Source organism: Pleurodeles waltl, chromosome 8 (genome assembly GCF_031143425.1).
Source record: "Pleurodeles waltl isolate 20211129_DDA chromosome 8, aPleWal1.hap1.20221129, whole genome shotgun sequence".
In the NCBI taxonomy this organism is placed as follows: Eukaryota; Metazoa; Chordata; class Amphibia; order Caudata; family Salamandridae; genus Pleurodeles; species Pleurodeles waltl.
In genome coordinates, this window is record NC_090447.1 from 534,894,015 (window position 1) to 534,910,331 (window position 16,317).

Genomic DNA, 16,317 nt, shown 5'->3' on the forward strand with positions numbered 1-16,317 from the left:
CCCCCAACTCCAAGACTCCAAGCGCAAATGTCACCAAGCGGAGAAAATATGGCGACAAGAACCCTCTACAACCAACTTCTCCACCCTCAAAGCCACCATTCGCACCCATCATCAACTCATATGCACTGCCAAAAGAGACCACTACAAGACACGCCTTGACAACAACTCTCAAAACAGCAAAGAACTCTTCACCATCATTAATGAACTAGCCAAACCCAAATCCAGCAACATAGACCCTTCACACACACAGCCTCTATGTGACGCCCTCTCCAACCACTTCCACCACAAAATCCTGGACATCCACACCCACCCACCCCACACACCCCTCACTCACCCAACTCAACCCCCACTCATGATCCCCCCACCACACTCACCACCTGGGCACCCACCACACATGAAGAAACCAAAAAAAACATGAACTCCATCCGCTCCGGATCCCCCACCGACCCGTGCCCACATCGCATCTTCAACAAAGCCAGCCCAACCATTGCCCCCATACTCCGCGACATAATCAACTCCTCCTTCGACTCCACCACCTACCCAGACCCCTGGAAGCACACAGAAATCACAGCTCTCCTAAAAAAAAACAAAGCCGACCCAGAGATCCTCTCCAACTATCGCCCCATCTCCCTCCTCCCCTTCCCCGCCAAGGTCGCCGAGAAACTAGTCAACACCCGCCTATCCCACTACCTCGAAGAAAACAACACTCTTGACCCCTCTCAATCCGGGTTCCGCAAGAACCACAGCACGGAAACCGCTGTCATCACATGCACTGACGACATTAGGACCAAAGTCGACAAAGGCGAGACCATCGCACTCATCCTTCTAGACCTCTTTGCAGCCTTTGACACTGTCTGCCACCACACACTCCACACACGCCTCCACAACATAGGAATTTGCCACAAAGCCTTAGACTGGCTCACCTCCTTCCTCACTGACCGGACCCAGATAGTCCGCCTCCCACCTTTCAACTCCACCACCACCAAGATCATCTGCGGAGTCCCCCAAGGGTCCTCTCTCAGCCCCACTCTCTTCAACATTTACATGATCCCCTTAGCCAACATTCTCCGATCACACGGAATCACTATCCTCTCCTATGCAGATGACACGCAATTCATCCTCTCCCTCACCCGCAACCCCACCACCGCCAAAACCAACCTGGATGACAACTAACCACCTCAAGCTTAACTCCAACAAAACCGAGATCATCATCTTCGGCCCCAACAGAACCATATGGGACGACTCCTGGTGGCCCACCGACCTAGGACCCGCACCCACCCCCGCAAACCACGCACGCAACCTCAGCATCATCCTGGACCCCTCCCTCCTCATGACAATGCTCTTACCTCCTCCTGCTTCCTCACACTCCGCACTCTCAAAAAATCCTTCAAATGGATTCCCCCAGAGACCAGGAAGACAGTCACCCATGCACTCATCAGCAGCAGACTATACTACGGTAACGCCCTCTACTCCGGCACCACACTCAAACTCACACGCAAACTCCAGAGAATCCAGATCACAGCCGCACGCCACGTCCTTGGCCTCCCCCACCACAAACTAATCTCACCACACCTCAAAACCCTTCACTGGCTCCCCATAAACAAGACAATCACATTCAAGATCCTCATCCACGCACACAAATCCCTCCACAAATCCCTCCACAACACCGGCCCTAAATACCTCAACGAAAGAGTGAACTTTCACACTCCCACCTACGTCCTCCGATCAACCAACCTCGCCACAGCCACAGTCCCCCGCATCCAACGCACCACCACAGGAGGCAGGTCCTTCTCCTACCTCGCCCCCAAAACCTGGAACTCCCTCCCAACCAACCTCCGCAAAACCAAAGACCTCCTGCTCTTCAGAAAGAACCTCAAAACATGGCTGTTTGAACAGTGACCCTCCTGCCCCCCCAAGCGCCTTGAGACCCTTACGGGTGAGTAGCGCGCTTTATAAACTTTTCGATTGATTGATTGAGTGAAAATTTGGCAAAAAACACTTTTTCCTCACATTTCGGTGATAGAAAGTTCTAGAATCTGAGAGGAGCCACAAATTTCCTTCCACCCAGAATTCTCCCAAGTCTCCTGATAAAAATGGTACCTCACCTGTGTAGGTAGGCCTAATGCCCGTGCCAGGAAACGCCACAAAACGCAACATGGACACATCACATTTTTACATTGACGTTTGACGTGTTTTTTGGAAAGTGCCTACCTGTGGATTTTGGTCTGTAGCTCAGCCGGCATTTAGGAAAACCTACCAAACCTGTGTATTTTTTCAAACTACACACCTAGGGGAACCCAGGATGGGGTGACTTGTGACACTCTCACCAGACTCTGTTACTCAGAATCCTTTACAAACCTCCAAATTTGTCAAAAACAACACTTTTTCCTCACATTTCAGTGATGGAAAGTTCTGGAATGTAAGAGGAGTCACAAATGTCCTTCCACCCAGCATTTCCCCAAGTCTCCCGATAAAAATGGTACCTTACTTGTGTGGGTAGGCCTAGTGCCCGCAACAGGGAATGCCCCAAAACACAACGTGAACACATCACATTTTCCCAAAGAAAACTGACCTTTTTTTTGCAAAGTGTCTAGCTGTTGATTTTGGCCTCTAGCGCATCCGGTACCTTGGAAAACCTAGCAAACCTGGACATTTCTAAAACCTAGACACCTAGGGAAACCCAGGATAGGAGAACTTGTAGCGCTCTCACCAGGTTCTGTTACCCAGAATCCTTTGCAAACCTTACAATTTGGCAAAAACACCTTTTCCTCATATTTCGATGCTGCAAAGTTCTGGAACTTGAGAGGAGCCACAAACTTCCTTCTACCCAGCGTTCTCCGAGGTCTAATGATAAAAATTAGACCTCATTTGTGTGGGTAGGCCTAGTGCCCGCAACAGGAAATGCCCCAAAACACTATGTGGACACATCAAAATTCTCAAATACAAAACGACCTGTTTTTGTGGGGGACGTTTTTGGTCCTGGGCTCAGCAGCCATCTAGGGAAACCTACCAAACCCAAACATTTTTTTAAACTAGACACCCGAGGGAGTCCAGGGACGTTTGACTTGTGTGGATGCCCAGAAACCTCAGCAAACCTCAAATTTAGCTAAATAAATCACATTTTTCCCACATTTCTGTGTGGGATCACAGCACCGGCACAAATTTCCTATCATCCAACATTCCCCTCAGTCTCTAGGTAAAGATTATACCTCACTTGTGTAGGTGGGCGAAGTGCCTGTGACAGGGAAGAGTCACAAACATGTAGAAAATAAGAGGGAACCAAAACGGGTCCAAAGCGGCAGTTTGAAAAAAAAAGTTTTCAGACTGACCAGTGGCGCAGACTTTTTATCAGTATAGATGCAACAATGCTGCATGGTAGGAATTTGGTGGATTCATGCAGATTCCGGAAGGTTCCATCACAGAAATGTGGGAAAAATATGTGATTTCAAGCAAAGTTGGAGGCTTGCTGGGCATTGTGGGTATGAAAATGGTGCGGAGTGCATGTGAAGCACACCACCCTGGACTCACCCGATATTTAGTTTTCAGATGTGTCTAGATCTCGTAGATTTTTCTAGATGGCAGCGTCCCAAAGTCCAAAAAGTGCAGCCCTCACCATTCCAAGTGGGCCATTTTTGAGAGTTAGACATCACTCTCATGGCCCAAATGTAAAACCAATACCCAAAATAATCAAATGTCTTCTTGCTTGCCATGGGATAAGATCTTTTAGGGTGCCAGGGGAGAGCTGAAAGACTGTTAGCCTCTTCAGGTGGAGTAGGGGCATAACCATGCCCATACTAGTTGATAGCCACCACCCCACTTTTTTTTTTAATTCCCTGGCATCTAGTGGCCTTTCTGCCCCCCCCCCCCCGGGGAGTGGATTGGGGGTAATTGCCCCATCTGCCCACCAGTGGGCAGAACAACTTAGTCCCCATATATTTGGAGTGGGGGTATGGCCATACCCTCACCCTCCTTTTTGGAAATAAAATCTTCCTTGGTCTCTGGTGGGCTTTCTGCCACCCTTGAAATTGGCGCAAAAACAAAATCTCTGGTGTCTAGTGGTTTCTGCCCCTTATAGGGGTGGATTGGACTAAGAAAAATAGGCCAATCTGCCCCCAGGGGGACAGAAAAGGCCTAATAAAAAAATTGCCCTCAGGGGAGCGACCCTTTCCTAAAGGGTCGCACCCCTTGTCAATATAAACAAAAAAAAATCCCTGGTGTCTAGTGGCTTCTGCCCCCAAGGGGGCAGATCAGCCTAATTAATATAGGCTGATCTGCCCCCAGGGGGGCAGAAAAGGCCTAATAATAAATTGACCCCTGGGGAGCGACTCTTGCCTAAGGGGTCACTCCCCTAGTAAACATTAAAAAACAAAACAAAAACAAAAAATCCCTTGTGTCTAATGGCTTCTGCCCCCGGCGGCAGATCGGCCTAATTGAATAGGTGCCAAGGAAACATTGATACTTATTTAACCGGGGGCTGGGGAGGGCAGAAATGGCCTTAGGAAAAATGACCTCCCTTGGGGAGCGACCCTTGCCAAAGGGGTCGCACCCCTTATGCCAATTTAAAAAAAACTCCCTGGTGTCTAGTGACAGACAGAGAGGCATGAAAAACCTTTCCTTTCCTTTTCATGGATCTCTGACCTCCCTTGCCCCCGTACAGAGGAGAAACTAATCTGTTTCTCCATGGATTGCACTGGAAGCATGGTTCCAGTGTGATGGGAGGCGACCTCTGAAGAGGTCAGCGCACGATTGTGCACCGATGTCATCAGATGTCACTGGGGGTCGGGGGTGGAAGGGGAAGCAATTTCCCTTCCTGCCCTGCCCGGGGGGGGGTGGGGCGGAGGCCCTCGGGGTGAGCGCTAGCGCTTCCCCTGAGGGCCAGTACCAGGATGTAATGGTTACCTCCTTGGTGTCCAACTGGTTAAAAAATAAAGCAATAACTTTTTCCGTGCTCCATATTGCAAAATCAAGCATGTAGGACGGATGCTACAAATATGTGTATGGGAGAGATTGTCCATTTTAGTAACTTCTCTCCAAGGGGCTTCTTTGGGACCCAGCACGCATGCAGCTTCAACAGCCACTTTCATATGCCAGGGTGTAGTCACAGACTACATGCCTCCATGAGGTGGCCACGGTCTAGTTCCAAGAACAGACTGCAGCTTCCCCTCAGCAGATAGTGACAGTACAGCTGGGCTGTCAGTATCCGCATTTGGGTACCCCAGCACCTTAGCAATTGAGAGGGGCAATGAAGCCCAACACAAGAGTACTAGAGAATGCTTTTTAAGCTCTGAGTGAGCATCTACAGACACCAAACAATGGGTGAACTGTCAAGTCTATGTTTGTGTGCTGCACTAATCTGAATATGTGCTAAAGTTGGCAGCACATTTTTGTTGATGCAGAGCTCCATGTGGATGTTTTCGGACATAAACTGGGAATGTGTGAAAAGTCAAATGCAGCAGCCATTGTAACGTTCTACATGTATGTCCCCAGCTAAAGTGTTGGGGTCATGTCACCATATACAAAATAATCAAACGATGGGACCGGATTTAAAGTTTGCAGGGTGTAAGACATCTGCCAAAGTAGGCAGATGCCATGTCCACCATATTTAGACTGCATATGTGGCTTTAAATTCTAAATAAAGAGAACAGTGTTTCCAGCTGTTTTTGTGATGTCCCACATCCTACAAATTATAAATAGGGGTCTGTGTGTTTTTTTTGGACTTATGGAATTGTAGCTGTGACAGATTTTGACAGGTTAGTGAATGTGAGTTAATCCTTTTTTTAAAATTGAGTATAGCTGCACGCAGTCGCTGCTTTTCCGACGTGTTGGTATCTATGTGGGCTTTTAACCACGCCCACCTCACGCCCATCACTTTCACTCATTCATGGGCTTGCCTTTAAAAAATCCTGTGTTATCATTGCTAAATGCTTTACGTGTGTCCCTCCTTGGGGCAGTTTCGTTTTCACTTTGACCATTGACCCTGTTACATGAATAATGGCATGTTTGCCAATATGTGTTACTGCGAGCAAACTTCTCTTTCCTTTTGTGTCTCTCCTCCGCGCTCATGCTCATGACGGCTGTGGTACTTTGAATAGACTAGCTTATGTCAACTTTTCATTTTCAATTTATGTGGCAAGAAAAGTCCAGTTATGAATTTACAATGCTTATATCTCTAACTCGAGCAAAAGGGAGACCCATTGAATTGCAAATGCTTGTTTTTACTCCCTTGGGGAGAATGCGTTTAATTTCATCAACCAGTAAGGAATTGTTTCATTCCTTACCATTTATGCAAAGGTATGATCAAATTCCTCATTGCGCGACCTGTCAAACTCAGGAAATTGAAGTTGCTTTCTATTGGCTGCTGTGTGTTTATGCAAGCTATCTATCAGGGACGATGGAAGAATATGATGGAATCTGATGGAATCTGTGACTTGAGTAGCAAAACCGTGTGGAGTGGTTGGAAGTGTGCTAGACCCTCCCAGCTTCTTCAACGATTGAGGATTTTGTGAGTGCCTTAGGTGATTCTACATATTACTAGATAGTCTTGCTGTAAACCTTTGAGCCCCTCCCTGTACTGTGTGTTTTTGTGGGTGAAACTTCGACTGAGAAAGATACTCTTTAGGTTTCACTTTCAAGAACGAGGATGCGTTTGGCAACTACCACTTCCTGAGGAGAAGCGACGTGGAGAGGTTGAGTTAAATGTATTCTACCATTAATGGGCATTATGATTTGAGTTAGCATTATTTTTAAAAGAAGCACATCATCATTGGGGGTTAGTATTGAGTTTAGGTCTAGGCTTTGATTAATGCATGGGCATAGACTGATTTTTCAAATTACTTACTGACTTTAATCTAACCACAAAAGAAAAAATTGATTAAAATAGAATTGTGTTGCCTGTACTTTATTTAGCAGAAAGATAATATTTAACTGAAAATATAAATTCTAATTTATTTTGCTATATTTAAGGGTCTTGCTAAGGGTACATTTGATGTTAATGTCAGAGTTAACTTTAGGTCTGCAATTAGGAAGTGCTGAGGTACCTACTCAAGAGCTGGGACTGAAGTAAATTATATTTAAAAGTTAAATTATAAGGTCAAAATCTTGGTGAGTATCAGTGAATGCTTTAAAATAATGGCAGTTGCGTAATACAAGCACTCGCAGCCCCAGCCGGTGCTGGACCCCATGAGGTCCTGGGGGCCCCCTCAGCACATCACACTGTGCATGGGCTGCTGGCCCCTGACTAGGTCCAGGTTTGAGGGGGCCCTTCTCAAAGTAATTTGCAGGGGGTCCTCCCCAGTTTTGCTATGCCACTGAATAATGGTAAGTAGGTATAAATGTTTTATTTAAGTTTTCATATAAGCAGATCTACCCAACATTCCTATTGAGATGTCAAGCCATGATAGGTAAACAAACAACAATGCCACTTCTCCTACCTTACTATCCCTAAGGAACCGTTTGGGCATAAATATCTTTATTAATGGAGTTTCACCCCTTGATCGCCGTGCCACTTATCCAGATCTGGTCAGGGCAAAACAACTGTTGAGAAATGTGTTACTGGTTCAAAACCTTCCTGGCAATAGGCTTTTTCTTAAGACTTGTCAATTAATTTGAAGTTTTTTCCTGAAATGTAGACTGTATGATTCATTGCATAATTCAGCTATGATGATGTATGCTGCCCTAGGGTATCTGGGACATAAAAGTGCATATAATTGCAATGTCAGATACCTAGCCTGAGCTCTCACTAAATTTCACTTGGTGTAAGAAAGTGCCTCTTTTGTATGGGAAACCCCCATATTTTTGGGAATGTGACTGCTGGTTTTTGCTGACCAGCCCCAGTGTATGTGCTTTGACTCTTCAAAGTGTATGTGCAAATGCGTATTCCCAGACAGTCATATTTAACTCACCTATAAGACCATAGTATATAGGGCAAAGTGTTCCCAGGGGTAGTAAGTTAAATGTGGGCAGTAGACCAGTGCACTTATTGTGCCACCATTGCTGTGACCAAGTTAAAACATGTCCCTATGCTTGCCATTGGAGCGTAGCTTTTAAACTGCCAACTCAATAGAGCAAAACAAATCTTTTGCTATGTCCAAACCTTCCATTTAAGTATTTGTAAGTCTCCCCTAGGGCACACCCTAGTAGCCTGTAAAGCAGGGTGCCAGATATAAAAAAATATGTTGAATTTAAACATTATGGGGGTTATTCCAACTTTGGAGGAGGTGGTAATCCGTCCCAAATGTGACGGATTTACCACCAGCCGTATTACGAGTTCCATAGGATATAATGGACTCGTAATATGGCTGGTGGTATATCTGTCACTTTACCGTCACTTTTGGGACAGATTACCACTTCCTCCAAAGTTGGAATAACCCCCTATGTGTCCTGACAGTGAAAATTTGAAATTATCATTCTCAATGTAGTATGCCGGTTGTCCCATTTGCTTACATGGGGTTTCACTAGCCCACAAGCTAAGTATTAAATACTGTTTAGGAGCACTGTATATAGTTCTTCAATGTATCAAATTAATTGTTACATTGAACCTGACTTATTGTTGAAGTCAGATTTAAAGTAACTCTTAATGCAAAGGTGACCACTTTCTTGCCTCAAAGTTCTAGTAGCTGTTTCTGGTGAACTACAGCAGTTGTCAGCTGAGACAACCTTCTTCCCTCCTGCCAAGAGGTTTGAATGGCTCTCAAGATCTGGTAACAAAAGGATGGCTCAGCTTCAGAGGGGCTACTGCCTCTGAGAGACCAACGTGAGTCATACTTTAGCTTGTCCAATCCTTTGTGTAGGTAGACAGGCTGGCATCTCTTTTCAATAAGTTGAAAAGCAATGGCAAATCAGGTTTTCCCGGAGGGGTGACTAATTAGACTGGACACTCCTCAGGTCTGTGTCCATGGCTCTGTCCCAGGGAAGAAGCATCCCAACATCTTGGATTTGGCAGAAAAATGTACTGCAGGATTGTTTGGTGTCAAATCCACAGGAAATTATATTAAAGTGTCCAGAGTCGCTCTGTGGCAATAGTAGCCCCATTGGCTATTGAGTCCTTCCCACCCACAAACTCAAAATTGGCATAAAAAAGGCACTGCTGGCCTCCAAATTTGGAACAGCCCTGGATTTGAAAAGAACAGAAGACGAACATCACCTGTTGAACCTCTGGATCTCAGAACGTAAGGGCACACCAAGGAGGAATGCACCTACTAAGCCAAGACAGGACTTCAGAAAGAAAAGGCCAGCTCCTCCTGTTGAACCCATGGAGAGTGAGCCCAAGTGTTGACCCTGCTCTCTCTCATGTCAAGGACTAGCATGTGGACACTAAGGGATAGTTGGTTAGCTTCCTGTTAACGTTAGGTGCTGAGAACCAAGGTTTTTACTGGACTCCTGGATTTGACTGATCCACAGACATCAAACCTAAGGCTTGATTCAAGCAGCAGAGGACTCCACTGACATCACCATCGATAAGAAAAATAACCAGATATGTTTCTTAATGTGAAGATCCTGATGGGGGCCAATCCAGTGTCCACATCTAACCCTGAGTTCCATTGTGGTAGGCCTTAAACTTTGCTTTGCCCCAGACCCTCATGTTTCAGGCTCAGGACCACTGCTAAGACTGAATAGCAGTGATTGACAAGCCTATTGAGACTTTTCCAAACTGTTTGGAGTGAAAAGCAGTGATTTATGATAGACTTACAAAAATCATAACTCCGGTTCCCTTTTTCTGATTTTTGTCATTTCGGCATCTCTTTGAAGATAAAAATATGTTCTATGTTTTTAAATGGGAATGGGGTTTCTATTCTGTTGTGTTTCTTACTTATTAACAGTTTTGGCACTGATAAATGCTTTACACTAATTTTCCTTTTAGCTAAGTCTAACTGGTCTGTGCCACAGCTACCTAGGACTGATGTAAGGTTTTATTTGAAGAAAATAGCTGGACCTGAACTATATACATTATAGTGGCATTATTACTTGGTGAGGTGTCACAATCACCACAACTAATGATCACTTTTCTCACACTTGGCTAAACTGATATCTCTACTTTTCAACCTTTCCATAGCTAGAAGGTGCAACATTTACCACGCATCATCACATTAGTTTTTCTGGGAAAGAATATTTCATACGCCAAATCAAAAGTGTAAATTACTTTATCATAGTACCTTGCTTTGACTTCCCCAAATTCAATTTCTCCACTCTGGTTGGAGTATACTGAGTGAAATAGCTGGCTATAGCTCAATATTTCGTGGTGGGTCAGAGTTCCGGTTAACCTGTCAAATGGTTTAATAGTGTTGTCCCAGAAAGATCTCCCACATATGTTTACCATCCCATCCTCTATCTATCAAACACACACACACACACACACACACATATATATATATATATATATATATATATATATATATATATATATTTTACCACCAGCAGATAGTTATAGGTAGGACCATGTTTCATAGAAAAATAATTTTTTGACTTTCCTATATCTTTAGCGCCATTTGACAAATTGTCATGACATTTTCGCCAAAAGTGTTCCCAATAATCTTGTTGTACATGGGAAGTTTCAGGGTGATCTGCCAAGCAGGGGCCAAGAAAAAGGGGGGGTCAAAAAAGTGAGTATCCCAATATAATTCCCATAGGGATTGTAACCACAACTGCAGCCCGAACTGCTAGATGGAATTACATTAAATTTGGCAGAAAGGTAGCTTTTGGTCCAGAAAGAAGCCTTTTCCCTGTTTGGTGTAAATTAGTTCAGTAGTTTTTGAAATATCAAACGAAAACTAAATATGTTTATCTGGAGATGCAAAGGCTTGTTAATACTCCCGATCTCTTGCAGAGATCTGATTGGCTGCCAATACTTCAACCAGGAAGTGAAGTGAACCAAAAAAACAATGAAAAGGGGTAAGGTACACGTACCCTACCCCTCTAGTTTTGGCCAAGGGATCCCCCTGGGGCTCCCCCCAAGGCTTAAAAGTGTTTTTTTTAATCACAATGAAAACTGCAAATTTCGCAGTGAGTTATTTTTGCCCCCAAGTAGGCCTGGACCAGCTAGGGGCCTGGCCTGGGGTTGAAAAAAGGAGATGGGCACATGGGGCCCCTTCCTGTGGATTTTTAAAACCGCATGGACCACCACCTCCGCGGGGCACAGTAAAAGAAGTATGCAGGGGGGCCACAAGGTTCCTGCTCGCCGGGGACCACCACCTCCTTGGGGCAAAACATATTTTTTTAAATGGGGAGGCCCATGCTGCCTTCTCCACTGCCCCAGGGACTGCCACCTCCCCCGGACTAATATGCAATTGATGAGGGGGACCTGCACGACCCCACACCCTGGGAACCACCCCCTCTCTGCGACAAAAATTTAGTTTTAATGGGGGAGGCCTGTACAGCCTCCCCGCCATTCCCCAGGGCTGGCTCCTGATATGCCCCTTGGTGCCCTCCCCGTGGGCATAGTTGTTTGCTCTGACTTGGTGGGAGCTTTGACAGTTCCTGCCAAGTCAGTGCAAACTGTTAAACAGCTCTCGCTTGCTGCAATCTGAGTTTTTGTCTGTTTCCCTGCCTATAGAGATGCAGGGAGGGAAACAGACAAAAGGATTGCTCTCTCACACATGAAGCTGCATATTATCAGCTCCCTGTGTGTGAGAGCAATGCCGTCTCCCGCTGGAGATAGGGAGCCAGCTGGGATCACAGGGGCTTTGAAGCTCCCCCATGGAGCTCCATCGTATACTCTGGGGGCACCCAGAAGACATGGCCGGGCCTGGGGGATGGGGTCCCCAGGGCAAAAATCAGCCTGGGAAGCGGGGGTCGCATTGCCCCCTCCCCCATTAAATAGTGGTGGGCCCCAGGGGATGGAGTCCCCGGGGCCAAAATCAGATGAGAGAGGGAGGCCGAGTGGCAACCCTCCCCCATTTCTATAAATAATAAAAGCATTCCCCCTTTCATCAGGATAATGGACAGCTTTCCAAATGGCCCCTCAGTGCATGTGTGCTGGTTTTGGTGGTGCGTTCTTGATGTCAAGGGATTTGAGGAGATCTCCTCAAAACAAAGAAGCAGTTCTGTCATATAGATCAGAGGAAGGACCCTGGTTTGATGAAGATTTACATCTTTGTAGTCTTGATGGCCTCTCTGTAGGAGGATTCATGTTATCACAGAATTTTGGAGAAAACACAAGTCACAATCAGTTTGCCAAATGCACCCAAGGCCCCTGGAGACAGTTACTTGTGATCCACTATACAGCTATAGTGTGAAATACGTACTGGACATTTACTGAAGGAGGCAGAAAGAACTCCACTTAGGTACATATTTTGAGCAAAACTGTGGACTCGTTTTGGATAAAAAAGCAGGTGAGGTTCCTTTGTGGCTGAGTCACTCACACAGCTACTGACACACCCACACAGACACTCACACACCCACTCACAGATGCACTCAGACACTCACTCATGCACCCCCTCACAGACCTACTCAGAGACTCATGTACTAACTCACAGACCCACACAGACACTCACACATCCACTCACAGAGACACTCTCACATCCAGAGACACCATCTCTCATGCACTCTCACACCCATACAGACACTCTTACACCCACATAGACCCTCTCACACCCAGCCAGAAACTCTCACACCCAGAAACACCCTCTCACACCTATTCTCACACTCAGAGAGATAGGCCCTGTGGCCAACTCCAGAGGCACATGTTGGAAGGTTATGGGCATGAGTATAACTATAACTCGCGCCCTAGGGTAACTATAACTCCCTCACCATGCACTGCTAATTACCCCAGATATTACTGCACTCAGGACAACTTTTAGAATGTTCATAAAAATATCAATGAAACAGTAGCAGTCAAATTATTGAAGAAAAAACTGTGCATTGTGTGGGTGAGAATTATATGTACCTTATTGCGTGTCTTATAGTAACATGAAACAACTCTAACTATAACTGCTGAATTTCTATGGATTTGGGTGAGTAAATTCAGAAACGTACATAACCATAGAAACTCACCTGTTAAAGTGTTCTCAAGTAACTATAACTCAAGCACTAAGGGTAACTATAACTTTTGCCCCCCTATGCACAGTTGTTTCATAAAGGTTTTTATAAAAAGAATTACATTGATATTATGAATGACGTTGTCAAAAATGTCACAAGTGCCCTAATTAGTAGGGTAATTAGCAGTGCATGGTGAGGTCGCATGTTATAGTTACCTGAGGGCACGAGTTATCGTTACTTGAGGTAACTCCAACTATAACAAGTGTCTTTCTATGGTTTTGTATGTTTGAAATGTGAGCATAACTATAACGTCCTTGTAACCTTCATTTTTTTAAGTGAATATATATATATATATATATATATATATATATATATATATATATATATATATTTATATAGATATACATAGATATATATTATTTTACTTTCCTGTAGAAACTTACTTTCACAATTGTTTGGCCTCAATATTCTTGATACCATATTTTGTCTCAAAATATTTTTGCTTCTAATATAAGACCAACTTATGTGGTTATCAGGGTCCTGGTGACTAGGGAGCTATATCCTGCTATGGATCGTTGTGCTTTATGAAGCCATGGCACTCTTTCACAGTGGACAGCCAGCAATAGTGTGGTCCATAAAGCACCATTGCATTCCCTTCTCTTCTCTATACCATTCCAACAAATGAGGAAGCTGTACAGCCGAGTAATAGCTGTTAATCATCTGTACTAGAGCTCAGTGCCTTCTGCCAGTTTGATATTGTGCTCTGCTTCCCTGCCTACACGAAATCTGGTTAATGCTTGTAATGAGTGTAGGGTGCCCATGCCATAATCAATGCCACTGCTTTGAAAATATATACCAGATTTGGTAACAGTGTCATTTTAGCAGCTGTAATCCTACCCAACCATAAACCCACCTTTGTGTGCCAATTTTGTAGGTCGCTCTGCACCTGTTGAATCAAAGGGGAAACGTTAAGCAGGAGGATCTCATTGAGTGTGGCAGCCAGTTGGATTCCAAAGTTACATTTGCGAACCTGGACTTCATTTTAGTGAGAAATTTCAGCTTATCAACGGTTCTTCCATTGATGATGGAAGTGCTATCTGGGCTCAGAGATGGAAAAAAGAATATTAACTGCATACATTGCTAGCTTAAATTAAACAGGGCTCCATAGGTTTGGCAAAGAATGACAACCCTGCTGTATCCTATTGTAGAATGTATGTGGTTGAAGTAAACTATACTTATCCCTACCATCACCACATTTCTTCCCAGTCCTATCTCTTATAATGCCATATGTAGGAAATGCCTGTTTACATGATCAAATGCATATTGGATGATGAGTTTTACCTATCTATGATGTGTAGGGTCTTTTTAGAGGTTATCACTACCCAGATGCATTATAGGAAACCCACACAGATCAGAGTCAATAATATGAAGCAGAAGATCCTCCATCCTAGAGGTCAGAACGTTATTGTGGATTTTGGCATCCAGGTTAAGGTTGGCAGTTGGGAAATATGACCTTCATTCTTCAGTGCTTAGCCTAGTTTAGGTATCACAGAAATAGAAACTTAATACTGATCTCAGTGATCAAGTAATGTGGGAAGGAGTGAGGTAAGGATAAGCAGAAGTTTGTGTGGTCAAATTAGTAACATATTTTCCACTTGAAGGCTACTGAATTTCATTTGCTTTCATCCATGTGAAAGGCTCAACTGCTGGCTTACTTGTTGTTTATACCTTTCAAATCTGGCTTGTTCTTTCTCAGGAATTGAACTTAATGAAGTTGGCACTTCTTGCTAAAAGCCACCAGTGGGCCACTACTGTCTGGTGTACTGATTTGGTTGGACTGGGAGGTTTTTGTCTCTGAAGACAAAAGGTATCTTCTCCCATTCTACCTCATCATAAGTTGGTGAGGCTAGTGTAACATACCCAGTGTTGGAGGCTGGTTATCAGTAAAAATAAGTATGCACCTACCACTAGCAATAATGCCCCAGACAGTGTTACGTCCAGTCAAGGTCTCAAAACATCAGCCCCAGGAAACAGGTAAGTAAAGCATTTAAATACCAAATACAGTAAATAAGTAAGACACAACACACAATAAACATCTCACACCAATTTATAAGAATAGTAAATACGTTTATCTTTAAAATAATACCAAAATGACAAAGATCTGATATAGAGAACCATACATATGAATTTTTATAAAAAGATTTAAAGTAAAACTAGTGCTTAGAAGCAAATAGCGCTCAAAGGGTTTAAAAAAAAAAGGTTGCAGTCTGCAAGACAGGGCTGCCTTTAAAAATGCCAGCAGGCAATACAACAGTGCACATTCCAGTGCAGGAAATATACTGGGCCTCCAAACTTCCCAGCCCTATCATGTACTAGGACCTTATAGGTAGCTTGAATCCCTCTTGCTTTATTATCTACTAGGGACTTATATGGGTCTGTCATGCCAATTGTAATTATTGCATTGGACCGTATACCTTTTATTCAGAGCACTGGCCCTGAGCCTGGTTAGCAGAGCCCAGGGTACAGGCTAGGTCAGTTACCATCAGTATCAGTCAGAAACATTGGGATGAACATGCACAAAGGGTGACTTTCTCACACTCAGTATAAAGTAATGATTCCCTTTTCCTAGCAGAGGATTCAGGGGTCCGAATGTTCCCTTGTTTTTGTTGAATAATTTATATTTTACGCGTGGGCAACTGTTATCTTCCCACATAGTGGAGCTTTTATGTCATTTTAAAACCCCACATTTTGTAATTTCCTAAAGGCAATAAAATAGGTGTACCATTTAAATTATTGATTAATTTTAATTGATTTAAAGTCTAAAAGACTAATGTGGCACAGTGAAAATTTTAACCTGACATCTGAAGATCGCACAGAGGTCCCAGGAGTGATTTGTTAGAGTTGAGTCTCATTGACAGTTGTTTACACTTTATTGTGGTTGCCAACTTGTTAGGATCACCCTCTTTGCCACAGAGGAGCACATTTTAGAAACCCCGGGAGACCCCCTTTGAGGAGGCATGCGCCCAATAATCGCTCCTTTATATAGATCAGGTCCCACCACCTTAAGAGGGATCTTCAAGGGAAAGGGTGGTGACAAACGTCAGGGCTACAAGGAGTTTCATTGTTTCATTTTCTTGTTAGTATAGGGCAGAGGTCTTCAATCTGGGGGTCGCGACCCCCAGGGGGGCCGTTGAGTCCTGGAAAGGGGGTCACGCATTCCCCCAGCCGATCCTTAAAATGCCTCAGCTGAACTTTAATTTGAGTCTACTGTGCCGTGAAAGCTGCACAGACAGCTAAGGAGACCTTCATCCCAGGGCGTCAGCTTCCAGAATGATATGCAAACGT

At 44.3% G+C, this 16,317-nt stretch overlaps 1 protein-coding gene and 1 pseudogene across 1 annotated transcript in view; both read left to right on the forward strand.

The window, feature by feature from the left end:
- The window catches only part of LOC138249124 (heparan-sulfate 6-O-sulfotransferase 3-B-like), an 823,693-nt gene that overhangs the window by 146,471 nt on the left and 660,905 nt on the right, over positions 1 to 16,317 (forward strand). The window lies entirely within an intron of this gene.
- Positions 14,949 to 16,317, forward strand: part of LOC138248989 (torsin-1A-like) — a 56,467-nt pseudogene continuing 55,098 nt past the window's right edge.